Genomic DNA, 13,806 nt, shown 5'->3' with positions numbered 1-13,806 from the left:
AATTTGAGAGTTGAGCTGTATTTGGTACTGTAGTACGCACAGTTGTCACATGGTGTCTTACACCCTTTTATGTCACTGGCAGCTAAACATAGCACTAAACAAAAGGTTGGCTTTGTAAATGTTTGGTCTGAGTTGAAGGGTACCTGTTTTTCCCTTCAGAATTGAACCGGAGTACACACTTTGTCAGCCTGACATTGCTGTGCCAACGTTAGAATTGACGAATATTGCTTGATTACTTGTTGTACCAAATGTGATGTAATGCCTTCTGTACCTGCTTATGAATAAAGCATGTTGTACAGTGTGTTTTCTATAGTTGTCATTAATGATTTTTTTAATATCCCAGGTAATGTACTCTGAAGAGACCCTCTAAATTCAAAGCACTTGAAATTTTAAAAGAGATTTCCTATTTTGTCAGTTTTCATTAGATTAATGCGTGAACGAGTAGTTTATTTCTCCCTTAGGCTATTCTTTGGAAGTTTTGCAGCTTACATTTCTATGCTACTGCTCACATAGAGAAAATGTTATGACTGCTTGACCAAGTCAGAAATGGACACCAACCAGGATAAAATAAGGGAAAACGGAGAAAAGAGGCATAATCCAAGGTATGAATTTTTCTGACATTTTGCAGGGAGTAAAGTATCATGCACAGTGGTTCAGGAAACAAATAGCAAAGGACAGATGCCTAAAGATGGTACAATTTTTGATAATGGAGCAGATTGAGCTGAACACAAATGGTAATCTGATGACCAGAGGAGCAGAGGTTTGTGAATGGGGATATTTGGCAGAAGATTACTTGGGCAGAGTAGAACAACTTGTCAGTTTTTGTTTAAATATTTGTCCAGTGATGTAAACAGTGGCTACGTTGTCCAATGGTTTTTCTTCCAGTAAATCTAGTTTAGCGTTGTGAAAATTTGTTTGAAAAACAAATGCTAGGGCTGATCATTGTAGTAAATTACTGATGGGTCATAAATGTCTTTGGTTATTGAATCTATTGTCCTCTTAGGTAAATCAATTAGATATTCAATTATGAGTCAGGGTACTGTTAATTTATACCTGAAATCTGAATTGCTGGTTGTGGTGCTTATGTAAAAGATGGCATTCTTGGAGATCACTTTCTATGGTGGAGCCAAGAAGCCACATCTGTGCTTGTGTTTTTCTGAAGTTCAGCTAAGATATTTTGTCAAGTACAGGTTTGTTGAGACTTCAGGCCAGTGGACGGTGGTTTAGAATCCAAACAGTTGTTTGCCAGTATATGCTTTTCTGTCAGCAGAGCCAATGGGTGAAGTGGCATATCCCTAGGTGGAGTAATTTTAGAGAAAAATCAAAAATCCTGCAGGGAGTAAAGCGAATGAGGTTTATTTGGATTAAATTGAAAACATGCAAAATGTCAAAAAAGTGATCAGCTGACAGAAAACCCCAGAAAAAAGAAGGGTATATTAGAGAAACAGAAGGCTATAGATACAAAATATATTAGTAAAAAAAGCTTTCAGTATTTTAACAATAAGAGGGCAGTTGAAGATGTGAGACCCATAAAAGACACTAATTGACTAGTGTTATGACTGGTCCCCAGATGAGGTCCTCCAATTTGTTATGATCGTGGATGAGGTAACCCCAAATTGCTATGCTCCTGGGTAAAGAGGGATGAACTAGCCTTCTTTATCCAGCCCCCTCGGCTGGTTGGAACAAAGTTTAATTTAAAAAGAATCCCCTCATGGATACTTTTTCCCAGTCCAAATGTATCACTTTAACCAGGCTTTCTTGAGTCAAAGAAAGAGTGTATTTATTACTTACTAAAACCCGAGAGAAAATAATAAAAACACAATGCACACGTGCGCGTGCACGCATACATACACACACACAGATTAGAAATGAGAAGCTCAGTCCAAAAATAAAAGTTAAGCAAGATATACTAATCAGTCTTTGGCTTGTCTGAGGAGTAGATGGCGAAACATTGAGGCTGTTAAGTTGGGTAAGTCCAGTAGAGCTGACTTTGGCTGTTGAACAGTAGGTTTGGAGATACTTGGTTCTGCAGGTTACGGGGAGAAGGCGGGAGAATGGGGTTGAGAAACTTATCAGCCATGATTAAATGGTGGAGCAGACTCGATGGGCCGAATGGCCTAATTTCTGCTCCTATGTCTTATGGTTAGCTGAAGGAGTTTCCTGTTTTGTTTTTGGCTATGGCTTTGCTGACTTGTGACTTGCTTCCACCAAGAGAGAGAGACTTTTTAACCTGAAAGCTGCAGAGATGCCTTGTTGATGTTCTTAACTGTGATCTTCACAGCACACACTAGAACATCAGAACTTGCACACACAGATCAGTGCTGCAGCTGGCTTTTTAAACCCCTTTTCTTGTGTATTCCTGGAAGGGGAAAACAAACATGTCTTTCACCCAGAATTTGCGTTCTTTCAACTCAAATCATGTCCATGTTCTGAGATATGACTCAACAGCAGATGGTTTCTGCTGAGTTGGTAATCAGTTTCCATCACCTCCGCAACACAGGAGATTAGAGTTCAGTCTTTTGCATTGAATCTCTCCCTTTCAAGTGTCTCTGTCTGAAGTAGGTCTTGACACCTTTTCTTGCGGGACTGGTTGGTCATGTGTAATCCGCGTAGGAATTTTCCAGCAAGTAGTTACTTGACATTCTCAGCCAGCTTTTGCTTGTAGGTCTTTTCAAAAGGCATATGTCTTCCTTAAAAAAAATTCAATGTGTCCATAAGTAATTTGGGCTGTGATCCGCTGTCATGAGACTTGAAACATGACAAACTCAAACTGATTTAAAAAAAAAACAAGAACTATTTCTACCAAGTATTCTCATGGAAAACATGCTACCTTCAGAGTTATCCCAGGCACAAATTATTGGATATAACTGAAATAGAAGGCCTAGACTGGCTAAGAGTGTTCAAAAGGGCAGTAAATTTCAAGATTAGACCTAATTATCTCTCACATCAAGAATTGGATACCAATTTCCAGAGTGCTTAAGGAGACTAGCTAGGAGAATAATAGAATATTGATGATTATCATTTAGGGAGCCGCAGAATAATGAATTACCAGTAAATTCGAAATTAGCCAATGCGGTACCAATATTACAAAGTGTGACAAACTGTACTTGGGCATTGGAAATTTATTAGCTTTATATAAATCTTGTAAAATAAAGGAATTGATTATCAACAGTAACTTATTATCTATAGAATAACTTAATTAACAGTAGTCATTGAATTCAGAAGGGAAAACCCTGCCTCACCAACTTTCATGACTTTGAGTAAGTAGTATCCAAGGTGGAACTGTGGTAAAACATACAATGCATACCTAAGACTTCCAAAGGCATTTGACATAGTTACACATGAAAGACTATTGGGTAAGAAAGAACTTGCATTTATATGGTGCTTTTCACTGCCACTGTACATCCCAAAGCGCTTTACAACCAATGAAGTGCTTGCACAAGCAGCAAAGCGATAATGACTAGATTTTTTTTTTTTGTAATGCTATTGAGGCATAAATATTGACCAGGACATGGGATAATTCCCCTGTTCTTCTTCCCAGTGCCATGGGATCTTTTACATCCACCTAAGAAAACAGATGGGGCTTCGGTTTAATGTCTCATCTAAAAGATGGCACCCCCAACTGCAGCACTACCTTAGTACTGCATTGGAGCGTCAGACTTGATTTTTTGTGATCAAACCCTGGGGTGGAGCTTGAATCTGGAACCTTGTCACTGGGAAACAAAAGTGCTACCAACTGAGCCACGGCTAACACTCAGCTGGAAGCTTTTGGGATTCAGGGTAAATCTTGGGTTTGGATAATAAATTGGCTAATGGGTACATGCTACAGGAGCTTAGTAATAATTTGCACTGAACAGAATGCAGAACATCTGCAAGTTGTAAATTGTAATCAAATTGTATTTTCCATAAGCTAGTTATTATAATATCCACAAAGCATTTGAAATTGTGTTGCAATAATTTATCAACTTGGAAATCATGTTTGTTCACAGTAATAATGCTGCACTGCTGACAAATTTAAAAACCTCCCATACTCAATTCAATCTAGAAAGACAGCAGCTAGAAAACAAATGGTTGAAAAGTGCTTCCAGTTATGAAAAAAGGATCAAACATTGTGGCTTTTTTTTCACTGATTAAGAAGGTTAAGTGAAGACCGAGATGAGAACTTCAAAACTGGTTTTGAATCGGTTACAAAGGGTCATAGAGCATAAGAACTAGGAGCAGGAGTAGGCAATTCAGCCCCTCAAGCCTGCCCTACCATTCAATACGATCATGGCTGATCTCATTTTGGCCTCAACTCAAATTCCCTGCCCTCTCCCCATAACCTTTCAACCCTAATTAATTAACCCAACCTACTAATTAAAAATCTGTCTATCTCCTCAAATTTATTCAGCGCCCTATTATCTACTGCATTCTGAGGTAGTGAATTCCACAGATTCACGACTCTTTGAGAAAAGTAATTCCTCCTCATCTCTGATTTAAATCTACCACCCCTCGGCCTAAAACTATGGCCTCTCATTCTAGAATGCCCCGCAAGGGAAAACATCCACTCCACATCTACTTTGTCTATCCTCTTTAACATCATATATACCTGAATTAGATTTCCTCTCATCCTTCTAAACTCTAGCAATTATAGGCTTAAACTGCTAAATCTCTCCTCATAAGAAAAGCCCTGCATCTCGAATCAATCTAGTGAACCTCCTCTGAACCACCTCCAATGCAACTACATCCTTCCTCAAGTAAGGGGACCAAAACTGTACATAGTACTCCAGGTGCAGCCTCACCAATACCTTGTATAGTTGCAACAACACTTCTCTATCCTTCAGCAATAAATGCCAAAATTCCATTTGCCTCCCTTATTACCTGCTGTACCTGCACACTAGCTTTCAGCGATTTATGCACAAGGACACCCAGATCCCTCTGCACTGAAGCATTCTGAAGTTTCTCTCCATTTAAATAATAAGTCACCTTTTTATTCTTCCGACCAAAATGGATAACCTCACACTTATCCACGTTAAACTCCATCTGCCAAATTTTGGCCCATTCACCTAACCTGTCCATATCCATTTGTAAATTTGTTATTTCTTCATTGCAACTTACTTTCCCAACTATTTTGGTGTCATCTGCAAATTTAGCTATAGCACCTTATATCCCTGAATCCAAGCCATTAATATAAATTGTAAATAGTTGGGGTCCAAGGACCGAACCCTGTGGCACCCAACTAGTTACAGCTTGCCATCCAGAAAAAGACCCATTTATCCCGACTCTCTGCTTTCTGTTGGTTAGCCAATGCTCTATCAAAGATAATGTATTACCCCTAACTCCCTGTGATCTTGTCTTGTGTATTAATCTTTTGTGTGGCACTTTATCAAAGACCTTCTGGTAATCCAGATATACTACATCTACAGGATCCCCAATATCCACTTTGCTTGTCACATCTTCAAAGAACTCTAGCAAATTAGTCAAACAAATTGTATGGCAGTAATATAGGAAAAAGAGAAAGTTGGAAAAATAGGTTATTAGATATAAAATCTATTATTATGGATATGGTAACAGAGCACTTAGAAAATATAAGCTGATGAAAGGCCACAATCTGAAATGTTAACTGTTTCTCTCTCCACACATGCAGTCAGACCTGAGTATTTCCAGCATTTTCTGTTTTTATTTTAGAATTCCTGCATCTGCAGTATTTGGCTTTTGATGGAGAAAGTATAATTGGACAGACAACACATTTACGAAAGGGAAACAGTTTGAAAAATCTGTTAGATTTTGGGGTTGTAACTACCAGGGAAGATAAGGGGGAACTAGTGGATGTAGTGTGCTTGGATTCTCAAAAAGTTTTTGATAAGGTGCCACCAAATTATTACACAAAATTAGACCTCATGGGATTGAAGAAAATATTTGCACGGATTGAGGCTTTATTAATGAACAGAAAATAGAATAGGAATAACCAGATCTTTTATGGATTGATGGCTGTATCTTGTGGGTTAATGCAAGGATCAGTGCTTGGGCTTCAACTATTTGTAATCTAGCTCAATGACTTAGATGAGGAAACCAAGTTTAATGTATCCAGGTTTGCTGATGCTACAAAGTTAGGTGGTAAAATAAGCTGAGAGAGGACGCAGAGGCTGCAAAGGTATATAGACAGGTTAAGTGAGTGAACATGAATGTGACAGACTGTCACAGACAAATGTGGAAAAGTGTGAAGTTATCCACTTTGGTAGGAAAGGTAGAAAGCAGTACTTTTTTTAGATGGTGAGAAACTGAGAAATGCTGGTATTTGGAGGGACTCTAGTGCCCATTTAGGACTGAGATGAGAAATTTGTTCACTAAAAGAGTTGTGAATCTTTGGAATTCTCTATGCCAGAGAGCTGTGCATGCTTAATCACTGAGTATATTCAATGCAGGGATGGATATGTTTTTGGATACTCAAGGAATCAAGGAATTTGGGGATAGTATAGGAAGGTGGCAGTATTGTTGAAGATCAGCCGTGGTCTTGTTGAACGGCAGAGCGGTTTCGAAGGGCCAAATGGCCATGTCCTGCCCCTGTTTCTTATGTTGTAAAAAACCCAGGAATTTTGGTATACTTAACATCAAAATATCCAACCAATGCTGAAGTACAATTATTAAATTGAATAATGAATTTTATAGATAAAACAGTAGATGACGAGCCAAAGGAAGTCATTAAATTGTACTGTGTACTTAGGTAATGTTAAGTACAGTAACTGAAACACAGGTGAAACACTTGAGCCCTGATTTAAGTGTGAAGAGGTACCAGACTGAATCACAGTCTTACAGGTCAAGATTATGAGAAAAAAAATTTAGACTCGTTACTCTTGAAAAGAGACATCTGAAAGATTGATCTATGGAAATATACAATATTGTGAATGGTATGGAAAAGGTAAAACCAGAAAATTAAATTGAAAATGGGACATGGTCACAGGTTCAATAGAGAAAAAGGTCAATTTAGGACTGACATCTGGAAATCTCTCTTCACGCCAAGAGTAATTAACACTTGAAATGGACTCCTGAATTTTGTGGAGCTGAAAACCCTGGAATCATTTAAGTACAATTGGATTTTCTAATGGAGGTCTTTAATGTCATTCTAGATGGATGAACTAGGATGTACCAAATAGCCTTCCTCATCTGCTGTCATCCTGTGATCGTGATTACTATCGCAATGGAGTGCTCCTTCTGTTAAGCTGACCTATGGTTAGAAAAGTTGTGAAAAAGGTTCCAGTCCTCCCATTAAGTTTGGTATCTTAAAAGGTTGCAGAACTAAAAAGATGGGGATGGGAGACAGAAAACAGTCAGTTAATTAAAGAAGTAACTCATTTCAGAGTACTGAATGATACTTAATCTTTATGATGTCCTTTCATTTGTGTAATCTACCAAACTAAAGAGCTCATAAGCTGCAATAACATTTCTTAGGAGTCTGTGAAATGAGATTGAAAAGTCAGATCTGTTTTTCATATTATCTAAAACACCAAAGTTAACCTTAAATAGAGCACTCACTGTCAGATTCAGTATTCTTCTTGTGAGAGATCAAAATGAGACTGCGGAAGTTGGAAATGACTCTGAATGCTCTTCTCAGGATTCAGTTGAGACGGTGAATTAGTATTCATCATTTTTTAATATTTTCCTCCTCCAAGAATACTCCTGATTCTTTTCTGATACATTACTGCTGTTATCTGACTGCAGCATTTTGTAGTGCTGTTTTATCAAGTAATCCTCTCTGTAATGTAGAGCATTTCCCCAAATCTCTCTCTTCCTCCCAAGCTTCTGTTGCAGAGAAAGGAAAACATCTTAAAAGGGTTACTTTATTTACGTTTGGACATTCATATTGTTAGATTTTAAACTGGCTGAACTGTTGATTTTGTCAATGATCCTTCAGTAGTTTTTGAGTCAATTACTGTGACACATAAGCAAGCTGTTTATTAGTGGCTGTTTCACTGCTTTCAAACACAAAAACAAACATGTAAATTATAGCTCAGCTGTTTCATCTTAATCTTATGAAGATCAAATTGAAAGCTCTTGTGTTGAGTTATTGATCTCAACTGGTATCTTTTGCAACCATGGAAATGGCCAGCCAGAGTGTGACAGAGGGTACACATAGATTTTGTATATTTTGAAGAACAACCGCTATTCATTGTGATAAATGACTATTCAAATTGGCTTGAGGGGTTTCCAATGAATCGAACAACAGCTAGCAAAGCTCTATTTCATGTAGTTTGTTTGCTGCTTATGGGTTCCCAGATGAAATTGTGTCCAACAACAGATCTCTGTTTTGTTAGAAGAATTTGTGAAATTCATGAGGATAAATGGGATAAAACACAACTTCTTTTGTGTTTTCTGGGTGGGAGGCCTTTCCTATCTAGGTCACCTTGCTTATCTTTCCAGTGCTGATGGGTATGGTTTGGAAAGATCTGCCTGAGTTTATAGGCCTATGAGATAATAGCTGTCTGTTCGAATGGCTGCATCCATAGCTGTAAGGATTCTCTGCCCCTCTTGGTGTATTCGCAGGTTGGAGGTGAGGTAATTGTTGAATTCCTCCAATATTACAAGCTCACACAAAACCCGTAGAGATACGTGGGAGTCTTAGGGAACATATCCATCGGACGAACACTGTTTTCTACAGCTGTTTGAACTCAATGTAGGTTTTTGTGGGCTCCAAATGAGGGTGTGGGAAGCCCACTACTGCCTGAAAGAATTCCAGAGGAACAGAATAGGCCATTCCAGACCTGAATGCTGGAGATTGCAAGGCAAGCCAGTTTGCCAAGTAGGGCTTTGCATGCGTTACCCTTTTGAGGGCATGGCACTATATGTGTCTGAACTGGACAAACTCTCGGAGAGCTTCCAGAGTTTTGTCCTTTCAGGAACAGTGTCTCCCTACCCATCCAAAAATATGAGTAAGTCCATGGTGCGGCTCCAGGACACAGGCCACTCAGCCCTTAAAGTTGAAGGGAAACCTAAACCTATCCCACTAGTCCTCCCTGAAGGCCAGTGGAGTGGGAGGAGGATCTGTGTTTGTGCCCCTCCATGAGGCCCACCTAGAGTGTGACCTTGTTTCAGGCCCTGTTACAGTAGGAATTGGCCCTAAATTACTAGTAGCGGGAATCGATTTCCTCCTTGAGAATGACTTGGCTGGCAGCAAGATGCTAGCCAGAGAAAGAAGAGTATTGCTGAAAAGAGACATGTCTAAGCTTTACGTCTTACACATCAGGACACTTGTCTTGATGGCAGCATCCTGTTAGTGGCGAATACGCAAGACCATAAGACAAAGGAGCAGAATAAGGCCATTTGGCCCATTGAGTCTGCTCTGCCATTCAATGGAATCATGGCTGAACTGATAATCCTCAATTCCACTTTCCCGCCTTTTCCCCATAACCCTTTAATCCCTTACTGATTAAAAATGTCTACCTCAGTCTTGAATATATTTAATGACCCAGTCTCAACAGCCCTGTGCAGTAGAGAATTCCACAGATTCACTACCTTCTGAGAGAAGAAATTCCTCCCCATCTCTGTCTTAGATAGGTGACCCCTTACTCTGAGACTGTGCCCTCTGGTCTGAGGCTCTCCCCACAAGGGGAAACAACCTTTCAGAATCCACCCTGTCAGCCCCCTAAGAATCTAATGTTTCAATAAGGTTGCCTCATTCTTCTAAACTCCAATGAGTACAGACCCAACCTACTCAACCTCCCCTCATAAGAAAATCCCTTCAAACCCAGGATCAACTTAGTGAACCTTCTCTGGACTGCCTCCAGTTCCAGTATATCTTTCCTTAGATAAGGGGACAAAAACTGTTCACAGGTGTGGATTAACTAGCGTCTTGTATAGTTTAAGCAAGACTTCCCTATTTTTATACTCCATTCCCTTTGAAATAAAGGCCAACATTCCATTTGCCTTCCCTATTGCCTGAACTTGTAAGGTAGATTTTGTGATTCATGCACGAGGACCCCCAAATCCCTCTGTGCTGCAGCCTCCTGCAGTCTTTCTCCATTTAAATAATATTCAGCTCCTCTATTCTCCCTGCCAAAGTGCATAACCTTACATTATCCCATATTATATTCCATCTGCCAAGTTTTTGCCCACTCACTTAACCTGTCTATGTCCCTCTGTAGACTTCTTGTTTCATCCTCACCACTTGCCCTCCACCTATTTTTGTGTCATCTCAAACTTGGCGATAGTACATTCACTTCCCTCATCCAAGTCATTAAACATACATTGTAAATAATTGTGGCCCCAGCACAGATCCCTGGGGCACTCCACTAGTTATAGGTTGCCATCCTGAAAATGTTCCCTGTATCCCAACTCTCTGTCTTCTATTAGTCAGCAAATCCTCTATCCATGCTAACATAATACCCCCAACACCATGTGCTCTTACCTTATTAAATAGCCTTATGTGCTGCACCTTATCGAACGCCGTTTGGAAATCCAAATATATTACATCTTCTGGTTCCCCTTTATCTATCCTGCTTATTACCTCCTCAAACAATTCTAATAAATTTGTCAGGCATGATTTCCCCTTCATGGAGCCATGCTGACTCTGCTTGATTATATTATGTATTTCTAAATGCTCCGCTATGACATCCTTTATAATAGACGCTAACATTTTCCCAATGACAGATGTTAAACTAACTGGCCTAAAGTTACCTGTTTGTTGTCTCCCTCCCTTTTTGAATAAAGTTGTTACATTGGCAAATTTTGAATCCCCTGGGATTTTTTCCAGAATCTAAGCCTTCTTGGAAGATCACTACTGCTCATGTTGCTCCCCAATAGTAGCAGTATGGAACAGCTAGCTTCATCTGTTGCCCAAATTTCAAGCCAAAAAGACACTCTGCCTATCACATAAATGCGAAATGTGATACATGAATTTCAGTGCTGGTGTGATGCTAGGTATATAGGCCATGTGTCCCAAAGACTGGCAGATCATATCAAACAGCATGTCCCAGCCGTAGTTCACAACAGGCAGGGTACAGACCCTATCCAACCAATCCATGCTTATAAAAACCCAAAATAAAGTGTCCAACATTAGATGTGATTCCACGATTTGACAACATTTGCTAAATAATTCTCAGTGTGCTAAGAATTAAGCTGGCACCCAATTTAAGATTGTCAGTTGGGTTAACAGTGTGGCACATTTATGTGTACCGGAGGCTACATGTATTAATATATAGGGCCCTGTTCTTTGGAGACAGAAAGAACATGTACACACATTGCGCCTGTTTCAGCTGAACAAAATAAGTGACAGCCATTCGCTGATTCATTCCTCAGGGTCAAGCTGCCTGGTTTAAATTTCAAACAATGTTTGGCAATTAACTGTCAGTTACCATCAGTGGTGCATTCTCCAGGGCAATGCCATTTGCCAACCAATCTGCACTATCTTCATATACAGTATAAATTGTTGTTTTCCCTTTATATTGGTATTCTTGCGAAGTGTTCTGGTGAGTGCAAGACAAAAAGCTTAGACTACAATACTCAAGTTCTATACTACCAAACAACCAGAACCAAGCAGCAGAAAACTGCAAAAGGGCAGAAAGCTGGGGAAGGTCCCGAGGCCCAGAAGGCTGGAATAGCACCTATAGGCCTCAAGTGAGAGTGGCTTGAAAGTACCAAGGCTGAAGCCAAACCAGTAAAATTAAAAGAGATCCAGAGATGGCTCCTAGAATTTGAAATAGATTCCCCAAGTATCCCAAGGTTAAATAGGGACCAGAGAAGTCCAAGAGCAGGGAGAGAAATAGTGAGGGAGTTGCCCCATGTAGCTGAAGGGCCTAAGGGATATCATGGACATCTCACTCGGTGGGCACACAAGCCTGGGATCATAGGTCTGAGTTGCTCTTGTCCAGCTTAGCTCTCACCTGTCTACTTTGGTAACCTTTGGGCTCATCTGTTCAGACCTAGAAGCAGGGTAGGTTGAAGATCAGGAGAGTGGGCTGTTTTAAAAGGATCTCTTTAGGGGATTCCATTTCAGGGTCTGGCTCGGGGCCCTGATTAACCCGAGACTATTAAGCCTGAAGAGGGAAAGGGTAAGGACTTGCCTGCAATACAGCTAGCAAAAACCTTCTTTCTGAGATTAAATAGGGACAAACGGAGTTCCCAAACCAATGGGCAGATAGGTAGTGAGATGCCTCCCCCAGTCAAAAAGTCACAAGCAGGTGTAGCTGGAATTGCATCTTCACTTGAGGGCAGAAGAGTTCCAAGGGGCATGGAGCAAGTTAGGTGAGCACCCACTCAAAGGTCAAAGGCCCCAGCTATGAAGTCATTGATTGGCCTAGCTGGTAGCTTAATGGCAAATTTAGATATGGACCAGAAATGTTCCCAAACTGGCTAGAAAGAGTGAGGCTGATGCCTCACTTAGTTGGAAAACTACTGGGAGGTACAGCAATAGCTGACCATCCACCAGAGGGCAGTTGTGTCCCAAAAGACATAACACGCACCCCCTCCAGCTGACCAGCAGAGGGACCCTAACAAGATTAGATTCCAGGCTCACCAACCATAATGCAGAATCACAAGGTGACTGGACAGAGTTAACCACCCTACTTAAAATTATCTATAACACCCCAGCAGGCTACTGCACTGTTGCCATATCCAGTATCGATGTGGAAGAAGCCCATGCCAGAAGGCCATCTTGGTCTCATCCAGGCCCAGAAAGGCTGGCCCAAGTTCAGGGGCCAACTGCCCAACTGTTGCCTTGACATCCCAAAGCACCTAGCACCAGAAGCTGGAACTCTCCAGTTGTGCTAGTGCCCGAGCCGGACCCTGAACAGAATCCCCTAAAGAGGCCATGGCCCCTTTAAAATATCCCACTCTCCTGATCCTCAGCCTAACCCCAGTCTCTGCGTCCGAACAGATGAGCCCACAGGTAACCAAAGTGGACAGGCAAGAGCTAAGCTGGACAAGAGCTGCTCAGCCCTATGATCCTAGGGCTGCACATCCACCGAGTGAGGTGTCCAGTATTCCCCTGAAACCGCTCAGAGCAGCTTGACCATCACTTGCCCCTGAGGGCTAAGCACCCTGTAAAACCCCCAAACCTCTTTGAAGACACTTAATCAGGAGGTTGGAATGCCTGACCCCCAACAGAGGGAATTCAGAACTCTAGCACCAAATAGACTTCCACATGTAGATGAATTTTGAATCCTCCCAAGTCACCTAAACCTTCCCAACTCCCAGGGCTGGACAACGTCCTTGTGGGCGGCCTGCCCGGGTTTAAACCGCAAAACGAAAGTGCAACAGGGAACAGCCATTTCCCCCGTATCTGATGTGCCAGCAGGAAGGAGAGAATGCCTGTATATTTCTTCACTTCCTATTCCTTCCTTAAGACCGCATAATAAAATGTAGAATTCATTTTTTCTCCAACAGTGGAGGCTTGTCACGCCCAGAAGATGCATATTATATATATATATATATAGATATATAGATGTAATATATTATATATACATACACATATATATATGTTTACATCATCCTGGCTACTACATAAAATTATTTTTTTTAACTTAGACAAAGGCATTACACTGACTGCAACCTGACTAGCTGCAGCCCACACAAAATGAATTTCTGGCCTTCAGGAAACAGCAAGGATCTTGATATCTCTAAATTGGTGCTAACGCCCCTTGTGACTCCAGAAATCAAATTCCAAGGAAATGCACAAAGCCCCTTAACATTTTTAAGGTAGAGCTTTCGCCAACAGAGGCGATACGGCTGTGAGGACAAAGGGGCCTTAAAACTGCTGAAACTTCTTAACGGGTGCATCATTAATCAAGGGGAAGAAGTGCATGTAATGTCACATGACCCCTCCCCCCCCCACAC

The sequence above is a fragment of the Carcharodon carcharias genome, chromosome 23 (genome assembly GCF_017639515.1).
Source record: "Carcharodon carcharias isolate sCarCar2 chromosome 23, sCarCar2.pri, whole genome shotgun sequence".
NCBI lineage: Eukaryota > Metazoa > Chordata > Chondrichthyes > Lamniformes > Lamnidae > Carcharodon > Carcharodon carcharias.
Note: the sequence above shows the minus strand (reverse complement) of the source record.